Source organism: Primulina eburnea, chromosome 3 (assembly GCF_022965805.1).
Source record: "Primulina eburnea isolate SZY01 chromosome 3, ASM2296580v1, whole genome shotgun sequence".
NCBI lineage: Eukaryota > Viridiplantae > Streptophyta > Magnoliopsida > Lamiales > Gesneriaceae > Primulina > Primulina eburnea.
Window position 1 is genome coordinate 36,475,725 of NC_133103.1, and position 14,205 is coordinate 36,489,929.

Genomic DNA, 14,205 nt, shown 5'->3' on the forward strand with positions numbered 1-14,205 from the left:
CGGAGGGTAGTGTGCGTTGTACCATTATCAAGTATGCACACTTCAGATTTGTTCATAGCATTTTCCATATTTGAACTTCAAAAAAAAAATTTCAATGAAATAAAATTACTGACAATACATTTATAAAAATAAAATACAATATAATAAATATGTAAAAATAAACACACGATAAAAAATTATCATACAACTACATAGAAAATAAAATATTTTACATATTTATTCCACCTGCAAATTGATCATTGTCTGAGAACTTAATCAGAAAATCTTCAGCATCAAAATGAGTTGAATTACTCAAAGGTTCGCTGTGTTCAGTGAAGTTGGTCTCCTTTTCTTTCCCCTTTATTGATTCTTTATAAAGTTTACAAAGGTGCTCAGGGGCTCGACAAATACGGGACCAATGTCCTGGAGTACCACATATAAAACAAGAACTTTCAAATCTTTTGGAGTGATTCTCATTAACATTCATATTCTCATGATGTCTTTTCAGTGGATGGTTTGGGACGCTCTTTTGAGATGAGTTATAAAAGTAACTATCTCGATTATTTTCAAAACCACGGCCGCATCCACGACCACGACCACTTCCACGTCCACGACCTCCATTTCGTCCTCGACCAAAATCTTTTCTATAATTTTGATTTTGGTTTCCAGATTTAAATTCATTTTTGCTTACGACATTTACTTCAGGAAATGACGTTGAACCAGTGGGTCGTGCCTGATGATTTCTCATTAACAGCTCGTTATTTTTTTCCGCCACAAGGAGACTGATAGGACTCGTTTTTACGTGTTTTTAGTGTTGGTTTTGAGTCGCATTCATACATCATATTTGTTTGTTTTAGTTTAATTTAGCATTTTTCTAGCATTATTTAGCATATGACTGACCTCGTGCAGTTGGTGGTTATTTTGTAGGAATTGAACCAAAAAGTGGGAGAATATTTGCCAAAGCATCGAGAAGGACTCGCTAGGGCGGTCAAAAGTGACCGCCCCAGCGAGCATGTTGGTCTGGCCGAGGAGTTGTTGCGCAAGCGTCTCGCTAGGGCGGTCAAAAGTGACCGCCCCAGCGAACTCAGGGACATGGCCGAGGAATTTTCTGCGAGAACCTCTCGCTAGGGCGGACACTTTTGACCGCCCTAGCGAGGCACGAGATTTGAAAAGATTTGTTTAACTTTTTATGGACTCTATCCGACACCATAGACCGAAGACACGAGAGGGGCGCCGTTTTGAAGGCTGATATCATTATTTTCATCATATTTTCTTGGAGAAAAGCCTAGGAGCAAAGGAGATTTCGAAGAGCTCGAGATTTCCACGCGTCGTGGCCGTCATCCGTCGTCATCTTTAGTATTTTCATTATTCAGTTTTTAATTCTTAGATTGTTGTTGGTTTTTATTATGAATTTTAGTAGCTAAACTCTAGATTTGTTGGGATTGGAGGGGATCCTACCCCGTACTCGTTGTTTAACATTATTTCTCGACGTTGTTATTAGTGATTTGTTTATGCTATTGTTCTTTCTTATTTCAATCGAAGTCTAGCTAACTTCCTTTGATTATTTCATGTTGTTAATGATTTCGATATAATAATTAACAATAAGATCAAATAGTATAGACCACGGATTTACAATTTTAGTAGATATACAGAATTGGGTACGTGTCGATAGTGATAGTTCACCCGGATGAAAGCTAGTGGATTCCATAGGAAGTAATGCAATCTTGAGCTGTTAAATACTTGAGGACACTTGAGTACTGCATGTTTATGATTAGTATTAATATAGCTCGACAGAGTATATTAATTAGTCTAGGGAATTCCATCGAATGCACGAGTAAAAGTCGAGTGTAATTATTTAAATACGAGTGGTAGGTGAACTGATAATTTCCCAACAAATTCATTTCTCCTTTGATTTGATCCAAATTAATCATTGCGTTCTTGAACACATTTCCTTTGCATTTTAATTATTTTACTTGTTTATTCTACATTAGTTCAATCATCAACTCATTCTATCGTTGCTAAAGAACTTTACTTGAAAATAAAAATATTGTAACACAGTCCTTGTGGATCGATACTCGTATTCACTTACGTTTATTATAACTTGACTATCGTGCACTTGCGATATTTAAATCGAGCTTTCAATTATAAAATAAATTTTGGGACTATTCACTGTGCAAGTTTTGCTCGATCAAGTTTTTGGCGCCGTTGCCGGGGACTGTTGATTCACAATTTTTTATTTTTCATTTAAATTCTTTAGTATTATTTATTTTATTGTTATTTGATACTCTCATTGTGTTGCAAATTTTTCTTGCGGTGCATGCGAAGATCACTCGAGTTTAAGCTTGAGCCTTTTGACCCCGAAATTGAACGCACAACTAGACTTCGACTACAGCAGAAAAGAGCAATGGAAAGAATGGAAGGCGATCAACAAAGAGAGGAGCCAAGGCGTATACCGATGTTGGATTATGCACAGCCGTCTCTTGATGGAGCACGTCCAAGCATCGTTAGACCAGTCATCCGAGTCAATCAGTTTGAGATCAAGCCAGCTATCATTCAGATGATTCAGAACACTGTCCAATTTGGGGGAAGTGCACTTGACGAACCTAATTCTCATATAGCTGACTTTCTTGAAATTTGTGGTACTTTTAAGTTTAATGGCGTGTCTGATGATGCTGTTCATTTACGTTTATTTCCATTTTCACTGAGAGATAAAGCTAAGTCGTGGTTAAACTGTTTGCTTGTAGGGTCTATCACTACATGGGAGGATATGGCAAAGACATTCCTGATCAAGTACTTTCCTCCGTCGAAGACTATGAAGCTTAGAGCCGACATTACTGCTTTTGCTCAATATGAGAACGAGTCACTTTACGAGGCATGGGAGCGCTACAAGGACTTGTTGAGGAGATGTCCACACCATGAGCTGCCGCTTGGGTTAGTTGTTCAAACTTTCTACTACGGTCTGATTACTCCTAACCGTACCATGATAGATGCTGCTGCATGTGGTAATTTACTGAGAAAAACGGCTGAGGAAGGATATGAGTTATTGGAGGAAATGGCTGCTAGTAGCTATCATCCTCAGTCTGATAGGCAGAGACGAGGTGCTGGAGTTAATCAAGTTAATGATCTGGCGGCGGTTTCAGCACAGTTAGAGGCGTTGAATAAAAAGATTGATGGGATGAGCATGAGTGGGTCGGCTATGCGTCTGCAAGAAATTTTCTGTGATAAGTGTGGGGGTGAGCATGATGTGCAGGATTGCCAAGATGGCAATCCATTCTAAGTGCCTGAGGGAGCACCGGTAAAACAAGTGGGATTCCAGAACCGTCCTAGAAATGACCCTTACTCGAACACATATAATCCGGGATGGAGGAATCACCCAAACTTTTCATGGGGAGGTCAAAACAACCAAAATCGCCAACAAAGAGGTCCACCATATGGGATGCACCAAGGATTCAAGCCAGAACCGCCTCGGGAGGAGAAGTCCAATTTAGAGCAAATGATGACTAAATTTATTTCTGCAACAGAGACGAGATTTCAGAATCAAGATGCATCCATAAAGGGGTTAGAGAATCAAATTGGACAATTGGCTAAGTTGATTGCTAATAGGGAGCAAGGAGCTTTGCCAAGCAACACGGAAACTAACCCAAGAGAACATGTGAAGGCTGTGGAATTGCGTAGTGGAAAAGCACTCGAGTCTAATGAGGAAAAGACCAAGCACGGTGAGGATGAGGTGGAAACTCGAGGAGGTAAGTCTTCTAACTCTACATCTACACCTATTGCACAAAATAAAATTGTTATCCCTCCACCTTTTCCTGCAGCAATGAAGAAAGCTAAATTAGATGCACAATTTGGTAAATTTCTTGAGATATTTAAAAAATTGCATATCAATTTTCCTTTTGCTGATGCCTTGATGCAAATGCCGAGTTATGCTAAATTTCTAAAAGACATCTTAGCTAATAAGAGAAAGTTGGAGGATCCCATGACGGTAAAATTGACTGAGAATTGCTCTGCATTGGTACAAAACCAGATCCCACCAAAGCTAAAGGATCCAGGGAGTTTTTCTATCCCTTGCATGATTGGTGATGTGGTCTTTTCTAAAGCTTTATGTGATCTTGGTGCGAGCATTAATCTTATACCTTTATCCGTATTCAGGAAACTTGGATTGGGCGAGCCTAAACCCACACAGATGTCCTTGCAACTAGCTGACGGATCTGTCAAACATCCACGAGGAGTCAAAGAAGATGTGTTGGTGAAAGTGGGAAAGTTTACATTTCCTACAGATTTTGTGGTGCTTGACATGGAAGAGGATAGGGAGATGCCTTTGATTTTAGGGAGACCATTCCTTGCAACTGGCAAGGCCGTGATTGAAGTGCAAGAAGGGAAGTTGAGATTGAGAGTGGGAAAGGAAGAAATCACTTTTAATGTTTTTAACGCTCTTAAGCACCCACTGCACACTAATGATTGTTTTATAGTTGATTCATCGGATTCACTTGTGTGTCAATTTGTGCAGGATGCTATAAAGGATTCATTGGAAGTCACCCTCACCACTGAAGTGAAGGATGAACCTGATGAAGAAATATCCGAGAGAGGAGCATACTTTAATGTCAACCACCCATGGACGAAGCCAGTGAGAATGAAATTGGATGAATTGGGAGCTCGAAGAGACCTGACCCCTCGGAAGTCAAGCGTTAAGGAACCGTCGACATGTGCTATGCGAGATGGGAAAAAGGAGCCGTTCATAGTCCACGCTCAAAGATTGAAGCACTTTATCGGTGGCACAATTGAGCCACAAATTGGAGTCACTCGGCTCCATGACAGTCATTGAGGACATGGGTGAAAAGTCGAGCTCTAGACTATAAATTGAGAACTACTTCTACTCCCTATGTTGATTTCATCTTTTTCCTTTATTCATTAATCGCATCATTTGCATTGAGGTAGTTGCATGGCATGGCATTCATTGTTTTTATTTTTTTTATTTATTTCTTTTTTTCGAGAATGTCTCGCTAGGGCGGTCAAAACTGACCGCCCCAGCGAGCCCTCGCTTTTTTTTCAAAAACATAGTCGCCGAAAACGCCTCGCTAGGGCGGTCACTTTTGACCGCCTCCGCGAGTGATTTTTTAAAAAAAATGGTTTTATGGCGAGAACCACTCGCTAGGGCGGTCCAAAGTGACCGCCCCAGCGAGAACTCGTATTTTTCAACTCAGTTTTCGGCGAGAACCCCTCGCTAGGGCGGTCAAAACTGACCGCCCCAGCGAGCACTCGTATGTTTCAAATAACTTGTCACCGAAAACCACTCGCTAGGGCGGACACTTTTGACCGCCCTAGCGAGTCGCGCAGGCTATAAAAAAATTTTTTTTTTCCCCTTCTTCCCCACTTCGAACCCTACTCCTCCTCCTCACAAAAATCGGCGGCCTCCTTGCTCTTGTGTGCTAAAGACCTTTATTTGTTGATTTTTTAGGGCAAAGACTCGATCTTGCTTTCAACAATCCACCCGGAAGCATTTAGACTACAATTTTTTCAACTCCGGTCATCTTCCACAAATCCCGGCGAGCTTCTCCGGCGACCTTCAACAATTTTCCGGCGGTTGGATATTTTGTGCACTCCACTCCACACATGGCACCCAAAAGATCTAAGGTAACTCATGGTGCCTCTAGTTCTCGGTCTACTCCGTCTATGTTTGTGAATGATAATGCTAGGGAGAGATATGAAAATGCTAGACTACATAGGAAACCGATCCCTGAGCGAGGATTTAGCTCGTTTATTATCGATCAATTTGCGGAGTTCCTAGTAGCAGGAAGAGGGTGGACTGCCTTTGTGGCACAACTGAACGTAGCAGTGGTTCCGGTTGTGCGTGAATTTTATGCCAATGTTCCGGAGGGGAATGAGCACAAGGCATTTGTGAGGGGACGTCTAGTCCCGTATGATTCCCATACGATCAATGACATGTTGGGTTTACCGCCGGTGGATGATTCGGTGTTTCAGGTGTGGGTGCTTAACCCGGATTATGATTTGATTATTCGCACACTCTGTTATCCGGGCACCACGTGGAAACAACCGGGGACGTATACGGTTTTTCTTGAAAAATTTTTGAAAGTGGACGCAGCATTGTGGTATGCGTTTTTGTCTAAGAGATTGATGCCGGTCGGTCATACGAGTGATGTGCAGCGTGAGCGGGCGGTTGTTCTTTATGCCATGTATACTGGGATGGTGATTGATGTGGGCAGGCTCATTTTCGGACAGCTTAACATGTGTATAAACAGCAGCAATTTGGCGTTTTACTTTCCGACGATAGTGACTGAGCTGTGTGCCCGAGCGGGGGTGATATTTGCCGATGATGAGGTGGGAAAAATACCGAAATTACCGAAAAATAATCATACCGTACCGACATTTTTTTAGGTATACCACATTTTTTCGGTATATCGAATTTTTTTTCGCTATCATTATGGTATTGGTGTGAATTTTTTCCATAGAAAAATTTCGGAATTTCTGTATCGGTGCCGGTATGAATTTTTTGATATCGATATTTTTGCCACGGTATACCGAAAATCCACCCCTAGTGGTTACCACCGATGAGAGCCATTGATGAGGCTCTCTATCGGTCCAAGAGGGAGAAAAGGCAGGCTGAGTTGCCTGAGGAGGTATTTTTCGATTATGGGAGAGCAGCTCAACCACCTCCGGCCTTAGGACCTGCACCACCACCTCCGCAGCCACGCCGCCGTGCCATGCGAGATCGCATCAACGAATTGGGCGCTTGGGCCACTTATCAGAACCAGTACCAGGCAGTTAATCAAGCTCACATTCAGAACATCGAATACCTGGTGCATGAGATCTCATCTCATTTGGGCATCGACACTTCCGGCCAGCCACCTCCACCCACATACCCGCCACCCTTCCATTTTCAGTACGATTACCCTATGCCGCCACCAGCTGACGAGGGAGTCCCACCGCCTGAGCATGACGAGGAGGATGATTTCTGACCAGGGGAGTTTACTGTTTCCCTTTTCTTTTTATTCTTTTTGCTTCTTCTGTCGTTGCATTTGCATTCATGAGTTTTTTGGTTTTTAGTGTTTGTTTCGTTTTGTGCACTGAGGGCATTGCACAACTCTAGTATGAGGAGGGGTAGATTGTTTTGGTTGTTGAGTTAATTGGTTTAGTTTTGTTGCATTTCTTTTGTTTGGTGTCGTTTATGGTGAGAAGACATAGTTTATGAGCCAATGATGATGTTGAATTGATAGTTTACAAAAGTATTGATTGGGTCACTTCGTGAATGGTACTCTTGATTGTTAAAGCATGAATTTTGGTACAAAATTTGAACTTTTTTTGAGCACACATGTGTGGGGACTAGAATTTTGTAGGAATAATGGTGAAATTTGAAAGTTTTGTGTGGTTAACTTGAAAGGCACCATTTATGAGTTGATTTAGCATGTAAACCCGTGAAAATAAGTCGCTAATTGGGACCTTGAATGAGAAAATTTGATTTGCCTTGAACTTTACATTTACCTCCTTTCCAATGCACTGAATTAAAATGTCATACTCCTAACCAGCTGTAATCCAAAGTATTATATTCTTAGCCTAGGGAGTACATGTGTGAAAATTGTGCATTTAAAAGGAAAAAAAAAAGAAAAAGAGAAGAAAGAAGGAGATGTAAGGTGAGGGGGAGTCGAAATAAAAGGAATGAAATTCTATTCCTAGGCTAAAAGTTGGAGATGTAAGGAGACGAGGAAAGTCAGACGAAAAGTCTTGACGATTGCACAATGAAAATGATCGGTGTACTCCCAACTTTTAGCCACTTGAGCTTATTTTCCTTCTTTTCGACACCCTTATCTGCACTTAGAAGTTGAATAAAGTTCAATTTATGGCTAGTGATAAATGGACACGGGGATGCATGCTAGTGAGACTTGTATTGAAGTGTTAATTGAGTGACTCGCATGATTTGATAATTGATCTATTTGAAGTACGAATGACTAGACCCATCATGACACACACACGTTCAAATTAGTGTCGAGATTTATGTGTAGATGAGAATGAGTATTCGGTTGCGATTTGACTTGATTGGTAGTGGGAAAGTAAACTGAGGCATGAACATAAACGTTGTTAACTCACCATTGACATTTACTCGTGTTAGATATTTCTTGTTTGAGTAATTTTGTGGTTGTTGAGTTTGTTTAGTATCTCGTGCTTTAACCTATTTTACTCGAGGGCGAGCAAAATGTTAGTATGAGGGGGTTGATAGGACTCGTTTTTACGTGTTTTTAGTGTTGGTTTTGAGTCGCATTCATGCATCATATTTGTTTGTTTTAGTTTAATTTAACATTTTTCTAGCATTATTTAGCATATGACTGACCTCGTGTAGTTGGTGGTTATTTTGTAGGAATTGAACCAAAAAGTGGGAGAATATTTGCCAAAGCATCGAGAAGGACTCGCTAGGGCGGTCAAAAGTGACCGCCCCAGCAAGCATGTTGGTCTGGCCGAGGAGTTGTTGCGCAAGCGTCTCGCTAGGGCGGTCAAAAGTGACCGCCCCAGCGAACTCAGGGACATGGCCGAGGAATTTTCTGCGAGAACCTCTCGCTAGGGCGGACGCTTTTGACCGCCCTAGCGAGGCACGAGATTTGAAAAGATTTGTTTCACTTTTTATGGACTCTATCCGACACCATAGACCGAAGACACGAGAGGGGCGCCGTTTTGCAGGCTGATATCATTATTTTCATCATATTTTCTTGGAGAAAAGGCTAGGAGCAAAGGAGATTTCGAAGACCTCGAGATTTTCACGCGTCGTGGCCGTCATCCGTCGTCATCTTTAGTATTTTCATTATTCAGTTTTTAATTCTTAGATTGTTGTTGGTTTTTATTATGAATTTTAGTAGCTAAACTCTAGATTTGTTGGGATTGGAGGGGATCCTACCCCGTACTCGTTGTTTAACATTATTTCTCGACGTTGTTATTAGTGATTTGTTTATGCTATTGTTCTTTCTTATTTCAATCGAAGTCTAGCTAACTTCCTTTGATTATTTCATGTTGTTAATGATTTCGATAGAATAATTAACAATAAGATCAAATAGTATAGACCACGGATTTACAATTTTAGTAGATATACGGAATTGGGTACGTGTCGATAGTGATAGTTCACCCGGATGAAAGCTAGTGGATTCCATAGGAAGTAATGCAATCTTGAGCTGTTAAATACTTGAGGACACTTGAGTACTGCATGTTTATGATTAGTATTAATATAGCTCGACAGAGTATATTAATTAGTCTAGGGAATTCCGTCGAATGCACGAGTAAAAGTCGAGTGTAATTATTTAAACACGAGTGGTAGGTGAACTGATAATTTCCCAACAAATTCATTTCTCCTTTGATTTGATCCAAATTAATCATTGCGTTCTTGAACACATTTCCTTTGCATTTTAATTATTTTACTTGTTTATTCTACATTAGTTCAATCATCAACTCATTCTATCGTTGCTAAAGAACATTACTTGAAAATAAAATATTGTAACACAGTCCTTGTGGATCGATACTCGTATTCACTTACGTTTATTATAACTTGACTATCGTGTACTTGCGATATTTAAATCGAGCTTTCAATTATAAAATAAATTTTGGGACTATTCACTGTGCAAGTTTTGCTCGATCAGAGACAGACGATAAGTTCAGAATATCTCAAAAATTCACGAACTCTATATTGTTGTTGTAGAGTAATATTCGATGCGTGAAAAGTAGAAAATGTTTTTTCAAGCATTTCCAACTCAGTAATCTCGTGCCCACAAAATTTCAAATGCGAGATTATTCTATACATCGCCGAGTTGTAATCACTAACTTTTTTAAAATCTTGGAATCTCAACGTATTCCATTCATCCCGGGCGGTCGGAAGTATAACTTCCTTTATATGTTCGAATCTTTCTTTTAATCTCTTCCACAAAGCCATGAGGTCTTTTTCAATTAGATATTCATATTTCAATCTCTCGTCGAGATGTCGACGCAAAAATATCATGGCTTTTGTCTTTTCTTGTGATATCGATATGTAATTTTATTTTATGGTCTCATTTAGACCCAATGACTCAAGATGCATTTTTACATCGAGAGTCCATGGCATATAATTTTTCCCCGTAATATCAAGAGTAATGAATTCGAGCTTTGCCAAATTTGACATGGTGGTACTAAAAAAATTACGTTGCATTTTATTAGTTAATGAATATTGCAATACAAAGTAATGGATAAACAATAAGTACAAGCATTCGTAAAAATAAAGAAAACACACGAGGGGAATATTTTCCGATAATTGCAAGACTCGTGAGTACGATAAACAAAATAATTAAAAATAACCTTGAGAAAACCATCTTCTTTTTTCTTCGAAAAATTTGATGAAGAATAACTTTTAGAGAAGAAGAGAAAGTTGTAGTGATTGAATATGTTTGTGAAATCATATTTATAGGGCAAAAACTAGCCGTTTTGTTAGCGTTTATGACCGTTGGTGTACAAAAAAATAAGTGTATGTATTTGTATAATTTTATGGTAATAATATAATGTATATAATATTAGTCAAGTTTAAATAATTATGTATAGCATATTACATTATTATAATGAGGTATCATAAGGTATTTTGTTTAAAAACCTTATAGGTTTTTATACTTGTCGTATCACATACCGTGAGCGTGGGATGTCATCTTAACATTTTCTCAGGATTTATAACAAGTTTTTTGAAAAATTTATTTTTATTATTTCTGATCTTTATTATATAATAAAATTATGTTATATATTAAATATATTAACAATAAATAAATATTATCACTTTTGTTACCTTTTTCTTCTGTTTTGGAGCTTGAAAAAATTTAGAGGGCTTTTAGATCTTCGTGCTGATAACCTGTTATGAAAAAGTAAAAATTTATGGTAAAAAGTAAAAATCTCAAACTCTCAAAATTTATCAAACTACACTATTTATAAAAAAAAAATTTCTCTACTCAATTGTGATTTTCTTCATAACTCTCCTGCGACCCTATTTTTCTACTCCTCCTCCATCACTCTCCTGCAGCTCTATCATCCATCACTCTCGTGTCTCTTATGTAAGCTTCTTCTTTTTTTCGAATCTATGTGGTTTTTTTCTGAATCTCTGTGCTTTTTTTTTTTTTGAATCTTCGTGGTTCTCCTTTCTCTGAAGTGTGTGCATAGTTCTACGGTAGAATCTTCGTTGACGTATAGTTTCTCTTTAGTATTCTAATGGGTTCTTGTTCTTTTGCTTCGAATTCCATTACAAATTATGCATTTTTAAAGCCTATGGAGATTATGCTTAGCTATGATTATCATCATTCTCAGTTTTCTCACTTATTAAGGCTACCTATCTTGCATCTTTCTTAAAATTAAAGTCACGTAGCGGCTCCAGCTTTGTGACTATTTCTATCGCCAGAAAGATGCCAAGGGAAAGATTTCAAGGTGAAAAATCACTGTTTTTAGTTGGGTTGTGGATGGGTAATCAATGGATTTTTTTTTTGTTGTATATTGGTTGTGTGTTTTGTGTAATAAGTTTGTTTGGCTATGTTTCTTTTGCAATATGGAGCAATGCTAAGGAATTTACCTTTTTCTTTTTTGTTATATTCATTGGAATGACGCAAAAGAACTTCTTGAATTGATGACTACTGCTAGCAACCCAGCTATATGGTTGAGTCAAGGATTTTTTTTACATTTAGTGTGCATCGTATCTCATTATATTTTACATTAGAGTCTCGGTCTTCTCCCAAACAAGAAGAGTCAAATATATAACAAGAAAAAGCAAATACTTTACCACCAGTCTTCTATTCTTAGTTGTTTTACATTCAAGAAAACATACAATATCCAAAATAATAGTAAACTTACTGTTTGTCCTAATACCCATACACATACAGCTGTAGTGCCATCTTTCCAACCTCCTAGTAAAGAATTACTTGTCAACAAAATGCTAAACAAGTTGAACCAATTATCTTTGTTTAGATAATCTTTCTTTCAAGTTGAGTTGGTTAAATTATTTCTAAATATGTAGAGTAGTTGGTCAGATACCCACGAATGTGCACATTGTGATATTGTATTATTGTTATGGAAATATATTTGAGATTGAAGATTTGGTATATGGACTATTTATATTTTTCTCTTGTATCTAAAAATATTTTTTTGATCTAAAAGGCGTGAATGCAGATTGCTTGGAAAATTTTGTGATTGAAATGAGTGAAGTTACTAATATTTTCCACTATTGTTATGTAGATTATGGATTCTACCATAAACCAAAGTATTAACATAGATGAATATGAGGAAATTGGAAACAACAAGCATGGTCAGGAGGAAGCTACATCAAAAAAGCCTAAAGAATATTCTGATGTCTGGAATTATTTTACGAAAAAAGAAATTGGTAAAGATGGTATACAAAGAGCTGAATGTAAGGCATGCAAGAAAGAGTATAAATGTGGGGGGAAACAATATGGGACTTCTACATTAAGGCGTCATCTTCAAAATTGCAAAATGGTAAAATTTATGATGTTGGACAAATGATTATTGATCATGATGGGAACATGATGTCAAAAAAATAGATCAAAAAATTTCACGTGAGTTATTAGATGCTGCTGTTATTAAGCATGATTTGCCATTTTCTTTTATCGAGTATGATGGTCTTAGAGCTTGGGTTAAATATATAAATCCTGACGTGCTTTGTATTTCTAAAAATACTCTTGTTTCCGACATTTCAAGAATCTTCATGAGAGAGAAAGAAAATGACGGATTGAGAAAAAAGTTTTCTCTTTGACATTGGATAATGCATCAAGTAATGATAATATGCAAGGCATTTTGAAAGAATGACTCTCGTTGCATGATAGCTTGTTGTGTGATGGTGAATTTTTTAATGTTCGTTGTTCTGCTAATATATTGAATCTCATTGTCCAAGAAGGTCTCAAAATAGCTAGTGTAGCTTTGAATAAAATTCGAGAATCTGTCAAGTATGTGAAAGGCTCGGAGGGTAGGATGAGAAAATTTGAAGAATGTGTGAGAGCAGTTGGTAACATTGACATTGGTATTGGTTTGAGATTGAATGTGCCTACTCGTTGGAATTCAACATATTTGATGTTAGATATTGCCATCAAACATAAAAAACATTTTCTTCTCTTCAATTGAATGATAATAATTATAAATATTGTCCTTCAATTGAAGAGTGGAAAAGAGGAGAAAAAATATGTGAATTTCTTGAGCCATTTTATGATACTACTAATTTGATCTCAGTTTCTTCTTATCCTACATCAAATTTTTACTTCATGCAAGTTTGGAAGATCGAGTTTTTGTTAATTGAGAACTTGTCAAATGAAGATTTGGTGATAAATGATATGTGTAAAAGGATGAAAGAGAAGTTTGATAAGTATTGGAATCAATATAGCGTGGTGCTTGCATTTGGGGCTATTATTGACCCACGAATAAAGCTTTCTATGTTAGAGTTTTTTATTTGAAGCTTGATGATGATCCTATAAAATGCCAAGAAAAGATGTTGATTGTGAAGACAAAGTTGTATAAGCTTTTTGAGCAGTATTCTAACACCAATCAGACAAGTTCTTCACAACCAAAATCATCTTCTGTTACAATTTCACATACTCAAAGTGGAGGAGAAGTTAAAAATAAAGGCAAAAAAATCTATGAAGTAAGTATTTCTTTTCTGTTTCTTATATTCATTCTTTGGTTTGTTTTTAAATATATATTGCTTTATCATAAGTTAATTGATGTAAGAAATCATGGCATATGAGAGTCAAACCATCAGAAGTGCAGGAAAATTTGAATTAAATCTTTATTTGGAGGAGCCAAAGCTTAAATTTGTATATTATCAAAATTTAGATGTTTTGGAGCATTGGAAGAATCATAAGCATCGAAACCCTTCACTTTCATTGATGGCATGCGATATTTTGTCTATCCATATAACTACGGTTGCATCAAAGTCAACTTTTTTCCATTGGTGCTCATGTGTTCACCAAGTATAGAAGTCGCACCCTTCCTGAAAAAGTGCAAGCTCTTATTTGCACGCGTAACTGGTTGTGTGGTTATGTTTATGGTAATTTCACTTATATATATATACCATAGGCAGATAATGATACCATATGGCAGATAATGATACACCAGGAAAATAATTCAGAAAGTAATAAAGGAAAATAATTCAGAAAATAATAACTTGAAACAACGATGGTTCCCTATTAAAGGAAATCCACGAATATATGCAGAAATTAATTTGCAGAA

The 14,205-nt window shown here is 37.6% G+C and overlaps 1 long non-coding RNA gene and 1 other non-coding gene across 2 annotated transcripts; one reads left to right on the forward strand and one right to left on the reverse strand.

Annotated features, from left to right (window-relative positions):
- Positions 1 to 2,794: 2,794 nt before the first annotated feature.
- Positions 2,795 to 2,901, reverse strand: LOC140828745 (small nucleolar RNA R71). Its single transcript, XR_012117312.1, has one exon. It is a non-coding gene; the product is annotated as a small nucleolar RNA R71 (small nucleolar RNA).
- An 8,159-nt stretch (positions 2,902 to 11,060) lies between these two features.
- On the forward strand, positions 11,061 to 13,914 carry LOC140828478 (uncharacterized). Its single transcript, XR_012117226.1, has 3 exons — positions 11,061 to 11,149; positions 12,205 to 12,462; positions 13,433 to 13,914. It is a non-coding gene; the product is annotated as an uncharacterized lncRNA (long non-coding RNA).
- Positions 13,915 to 14,205: the final 291 nt, after the last annotated feature.